The sequence below is a fragment of the Anastrepha ludens genome, chromosome 4, assembly GCF_028408465.1.
Source record: "Anastrepha ludens isolate Willacy chromosome 4, idAnaLude1.1, whole genome shotgun sequence".
In the NCBI taxonomy this organism is placed as follows: Eukaryota; Metazoa; Arthropoda; class Insecta; order Diptera; family Tephritidae; genus Anastrepha; species Anastrepha ludens.
Window position 1 is genome coordinate 14,470,362 of NC_071500.1, and position 6,993 is coordinate 14,477,354.

The window sequence follows — 6,993 nt, forward strand, 5'->3', positions numbered from 1 at the left end:
AGGCTGGTTGCCACTGGGCTAGCCACCGCCGGTAGCCAACCTCCCCGCAAAACGCCACTGTTCGCCGCTCAATCGTTTCATCGTTTCTGTCTTCGCATTCATGTCGGCCGTCTTTTCCCTTCATCGGACTCGTCAATGTTGTTAGACTTTGCTTTCGTTATCGTTGTTGTTGTTGCGATTGCGATTGCCGAGCATGTAATTGTTGTTGGCGTAATTATTTGCTTAGCCACTGTCGTTAGGCGAGTACGGCACAGTGTGTTACTTTGAGAAGTGCGAGCTTAAGAAAGCTCACATAAAGAGTGGTTAAATTTCAAGGGCCGATGTTGAATGTGAACCACACCTAAACGTCAACGACACCGTTGGACTTCTTTCTTTGGGGTTATTTGAAAGAAAAGGTGTACGTCGATAGGCCAGCAACAATTCAAGAGCTAAGAATGAGATAATTCGGCGCATTAACGGCATAGAACCTCTATTATGCCTCAGCGTCATCGAAAATTTGGACCATCGGATGGAGGTGTGCCGCCGAGGCCGCAGCGGCCATTTGGCCGATATTTTAATCCATGCGTAATTGAGTCATACCAGTATTATCATAATAAAAAGAAATGATAATAATTTCCTAAAAAAATTTTATTTTCTTTCCAATCAAAACCGGCCCTTAAAACTTAACCACCCTTTAGATAAGGAACTATTTGCATTTGGTGGTCTTTGGAGGTGTGCTGCCGAGGCCGCGGCGACTATTTGGCCGACATTTTGTTTCGTACGTAATTGAGTCATACCATTATTATCATAATAAAGAGAAATGACAATAATTTTCTAGAAAAATTGTATTTTATTCAAAATCAACACCGGCCTTAAAACATAACCACCCTTTATAAGTATTATTATTCAGATTTACGATAAAGGTGGCAATATGTGTTTAGTTTTACTAGCTTCGTAGCTAAAACCATTAGTGGCATTGCAAACAAGCTGAATATTTGTCTATTTTATTATCAGTCAGTTGTATTACATGTGATTACGATAAATTGCAAAAGCTCCTGGATATTGGTTTTTGAATTTAGGAACAAATTTTTATTCTTAAATGGTAAGTCATTTCAAAAAACAAAAACCACTAGAAAATGTTAGCGAAAACTCTGCTGATGATGACAATAGCAATAAAGGTTATGAAGATGCACTCTCAGATACCTCAGATGGATATCGGCAGTGATGTAGAAAATATGATAGTTCCAGTATACGAAGAAGGAGGAGAGCAATTAAGTTATCATCATATTCTGACGAAAATGATACAGAAGTAGAAACAGCTCTTGATGGAACGGGATGAGAACTGATAAAACATGAATCCCGAGGACGACCGTCAAGAAATATAGCTTTGAAGCAAGCTATGATACGAGTACTACCGCATTTGCAATAACACTAGTCTACAAGGAAAAGTATCCGAAATAATTTAAACTAATATCTGCTTCTCTGTCCATGCAAAATTCGGATTGATAACTAAAATTAATTAATTGAAGGAAAAGTAAGCAGCGCTTTTTCTTTGATAATAAGCAAAAATATTATTAATTATATTAGGAGCTGCACAGAAATTGAAGATTCTACAATTCTTGGTAAAGAATGACTTCTATTAGAAGAAAAATGTTACTAATTTTTAGCAATTTTGTATGGGAGTGGTACTTATGGAGCTAAAAATCTAAATTTGCCAACAAAATGGGGAGCTGAATTTTTTAGAAAAATTTACTAGGATTATCCTATCACGGATGACTAGGAAAGATTTTACGGAGATATTGCAAATTTATTGCAAATTTTATATGAAAACCGCCTGAAGTCAAAGATGGCTTTACAAGCATTGTTAATATCCTCGACATGGCTGGTTTCAATTCTTGGAGTTTGTGCAAAGAACTCACGGGCACAAATACCACCAGAAAGGAATTTTAATTTTCTTTCTACTGCTTCGATTCATTCGAACCAGACAACCTGAAGGAACAACTTATGGCAATTCTAAATAATTTTACAAGAAAACTCTGACAAATTGGATTTTCCAACGGAAATAAAACCACGAATTTCTGTGTTGGTTGCAAAAAATATCTTTAGGGGAAATGTGCATTAAAAAAAATTCAGTTTGTATAAATTATGCTAATAAAGCTAAAGATGAAATTACTATTAGGGTAACACCTGGACGAGCTCTCCTTTTTATTTTTGGAAAAATGTTTTCCACAAGTGGAGGCACTAGAAGCTTATGTCGCATTCGAACGGTAGACAGTTTTTTATGAGAAGCTTTTTTATGAAAGAAATACAATTGGATGTTCGCTATTGCCGGCCAAACGGCCATCGAATTCATGTCGCTATTAGAAAAAACGTTGGAGTTTCTTTTACGGAGTTCGTAACCCGTGCCCTGCCGAATGCTAATTACGCATGTACTCATTCGGCTATGGCAGCCGAACCACTTATTCGTTAGATTTTCGAAATGATTTTTCCAGTCTGGGGTCCTAAACTGCGCTACCTATTCCTTACCTCTACGAATCAACACTCTCCGTTTGAGCCTCAGAGAGAAGAGAGAGAATAATCTATCTCCAAATCGCGCGGTAAATTTGACTTTCGTGTCGCTTAGCTTTTTTATGGAGCAATAAAAAGGCTCGCAATTCCTTAAGAGATCCCGGTGTCTAGAGCTCGAAAATTTAGGATATTTTCAGAATTTTCTTTACTACAAAAACAATGAGAAACGATATTTTAAATTTTTGTAGGCTTATTTTACAGACAAAAATTAATATATTTTTTTTATTTTAATAATTTAAAAATTGGCGCTGAACTTGAGCATCACGAAAAATTGGCCGTAGACTGTGTTGTCCATTTTGGCTCTTCTATTTAACTGATACACAAAAACTAAAAAAATTATTGATCAGTATGACTGTAGGCTTTGTGCCGTACTAGAATAAAAAAAATAAAAAATATTTGACAAAATGGCGCGGTTTTGAATTTGACACTCTAAAAATCGGGTTTTTTCGGTTTTTTAATAAAAAAAATACGAAACACTTGAAATAATAATATGATTCTAGTACGGGCGATCACCATTGATGTTGTGAACAACATCTAAAAATTTCAGACGATTCGATTTAATGGTTTTTTGACAACACCAGACCGAAAAACGGAATTTCGAGATAAATGAGTTTAAATTTTGAGGTACAGGAGCGCGCGGACCACTCTCTACCTAGTTAATGGGCTGTAGAAGCTACAATATTGGGAATTTCCGCATGAAAATTTCACAGTATATTTTTAAGATACTACATTTTCGAAATATCGAAAACACCACAAATCGATTTTTTTGATATTTCAAGATCACCGGGTCCGCTTAAGGGGAGGTTCTAGTCAAAATCGACCAAGCAAACTTATTTTTTTGTATTGCTTTATTTTCATCCTTGAGTTCTTAAAAATGTGTAGGCAACAGGATATTTCCGTATCTAATTGATTTTACGAGTTATAGCTTATAGAAGAGAGAGCGCTTCGCCCGAAAAACAGGTAAAAGCGCGCGCTCGGTGCCGCTTTAAAGGCGTTTTTCTCGAAACACCTTAGTTTTGGGCGCGGCGCGCGTTTCCGCTTCAACGACTACACCGATTTCGACGTTTGGTGGCTCAAATTAAAGCTTATTCAATTTAGGGGGCCTTCAGGAAGCGTTTTTTGTCAAAAAAAAGTTTTCAGTATGGTTTTTTTTTTGACGTTTAAACAAATAAAAAGAAGCAAACAAAATTTTGTTTCCTCAAGGGGTCCCCATTTTTTTTTTTAAAGGGTTTTTCAAAAATCGGAAACTCATAGGCCCCCCAAATTTCATCTACTTTAAGATTTTTTTTGGTTTTTTCTCGTTTCAGCTCACTTGGCAGGGCTGTAGAGTGCCCAGCGCACACTGTCCACCGCCGCGCATGACAGTAAGGGCTGGAGCTACCATTTTGTATTATTTTTACTCGAAAAATGTTTGTTAACTTTTTAAAGTATAGAGAAATAAATGCCATAAAAGTATAAAAAAAAAATACGTACATATGTACTCTCAAAAAAAAAAACCATGAAATTACGCACATTTTCGGGCCTTTGGACTAGAACCTCCCCTTAATAAAGTTCATCCTTGCGCAATTTTATTTTAGCAAAACTCATATTACTTCCTTTAAAGTTATAACTTTTTCGCGGCAGTTTACAGTTTATAAAATTTTCGTCATTTCCATAAAACCAACACACTGTGCAGTGGACGTTATTGTTTTATATGTTGGCATCGCTGTAATCGTCGTGGAACTTTCGGACTCTGCCTGACAAGTCACCATATCACCCCATTGAGCCGCCGCCACCATCACCACCGTCACATCACCATTGTCGCCTCACTGATTAGCTGATTAGTTGCCTCTCCGGCCATTTGGCCTTCTAACCGTCAGAATGACCGATTTTCCTATTCTATTATTGCCGACTCTGATTCTGATTCTACCACCGATGTCGGCGGTCGCACGCTAATTGCATCCGATATTTATGGTCTGGTCGAAAAGGGAAAACAGCTAAAGTTGAAGAAATGGCAAAAGCAAAACATAGACAAATGCCACTATTGCTCATGCGAATGTACGACTATGCACGTCACAATTGCTAAGCGCTCGTCTGGTTGCCAAAAGTGTGCAGCCATTTTGGTATGTGGCTAAAGTGCATAGAGAGAAATACCCAAATGTTTATGAAGGGCGAAGTAGGAAATTTTGAACATCCGTTTGTGGCGGTGCATTTCTGCTTAATCATAATGGCTATGTATGTGAGTACGAAAATGAGTGTATGTATGTACATATTTTTTTGTTCTCGGCAGGCGATGGCGAGCGTGGTGGCGTCAATCAGCTGAGCCGGGCCAAATGTTATACGTCAACGCGTTGTTGTTGTCGTTGTCGTCGTCTTCGCAGTCACAGCGCTTGTCACATGAATGAATTGAGTGCGCACATACACACATTTATATCTGTCAGATGCAAATGCAACGCCATACCTTACACCTTTACGATTTTCGTTGGTTTACGCGAATGTGTGAATGTTGCTGTCAACTTGTTTGCCATTAAAAATAGCTAAATTTAGCAACAACAAATTCGAGTAACATATTAATTGTACGTTGGTGTATGTGAGTATGCATGTATTTATGTATATATGTGAGCATGTGTGCATGTGTTTATGCGCAGTGCGCTTGCTCGCTCAGCTGGTTCGATGAGTACACTGCTTACCAGCACACCGAGCACACATACCACCGCACATGAAATAAGTGCCCGCTGTGCTCTCTCTTACTCATTGCCAACCCCAACAAATGTTATACTTTTGTTATTTCTAATTCTAATTTTATTACTTCAAATTCTAATCTCTCAGCCAGCCATCAATCGGCACACCGCGTGGTCTATTGCTGACGCACACACACACTCTGCCCTCAACACAAACGCTAACGCTCAAGCGAAATCAACAAAATCAACATTTTGCTTAACATTTTCAGCTGCGTGCGCTTTTTCGACACGACAGTCGCCTCTACTAGCGCTTCTCTCTATTTTGCTCATATTTTGCTTTTCTCTCTTGCGCCACCATTTTATACGTATTACGAGTAACTGTATCTCATGGATATTCTAGTGATCCTACTGTTACTGCTGTGTTCTGTTAATAATTTTATTTTTATTTGACGTACTACATATTTATATTTCTAATTTAGTATTCCGAAACGTATTACGTCAATGCGCGCTCACGCTTAGTGTACGCTGCAGAGAGCGCACGAGCTATGAGTAGTTTGGTGGTGGTGGCCGCCATGTGGAGGCAAAAGCACACATACTATACTGCCGCCACAACTACGTACAAACACCTTCAACATATTTTTTGGGTATATCTTTTGCTGACGCGAACAGCTCACGTGAATCCAATAATGGAAATTTCGTAGTGCACATCTACCTTTGATATATTTTTTAAACTAACAAATTAATCACTTTTACTCTAATGGTTTTAGCTACGAAGCTAGTAAAACTAAACACATATTGCCACCTTTATCGTAAATCTGAATAATAATACTTATAAAGGGTGGTTATGTTTTAAGGGCCGGTGTTGATTTTGAATAAACTACATTTTTTTTAAGAAATTAATGTCATTTCTCTTTATTATGATAATATTGGTATAGCTCAATTACGCATAGAACAAAAAATTGGCCCAATTGACCGCTGCGGCCTCGGTGGCACACCTCCAAAAACCACCAAATGCAAATAGTTCCTTATCTAAAGCGTGGTTAAGTTTCAAGGGCCGGTGTTGATTTTCAATAAAATGCAAATTTTTTAGAAAATTATTGTCATTTCTTTTTATTATGATAATATTGGTATGACTCAATTACGTATAGAATAAAATATTGGTCAAATGACCGCTGCGGCCTCGGTGGCACACCTCCATCCGATGGTCCAAATTTTCGAAATGTCGATGACGCTGAGGCATAATTGAGGTTTTATGCCGTTAATGTGCCGAATTATCTCATCCTTTAGCTCTTGAATTGTTGCTGGCTTATCAACGTACACCTTTTCTTTAAAATAACCCCAAAGAAAGAATTCCAACGGTGTCAAATCACATGATCTTGGCGGCCAATTGACATCGCCGCGACGTGAGATTATTCGGCCATCCAATTTTTCGCGCAAAAGAGCAATTGTTTCGTTAGCTGTGTGACAAGTGGCACCGTCCTGTTGAAACCACATATCATCCACATCCATATCTTCCCATTCGGGCCATAAAAAGGTCTTTATCATCTCACGATAGCGAACACTATTCACAGTAACTGCCTGACCTGATGCCGCCGGCCCATAAACCGCACCAAACAGTCACTCTTTGTGAGTGCATTGGTTTTTCGGCAATGCTGATTGACGAATCCACTGAGGTGAAAATGTGCCTCATCACTGAAGATGATTTTCTTCGAAAATTGGTCATTCACTGTTGCCATTTCCTGCCACCATTCTGACCATTGACGACGCTTGAAATGGTCAAGAGGCT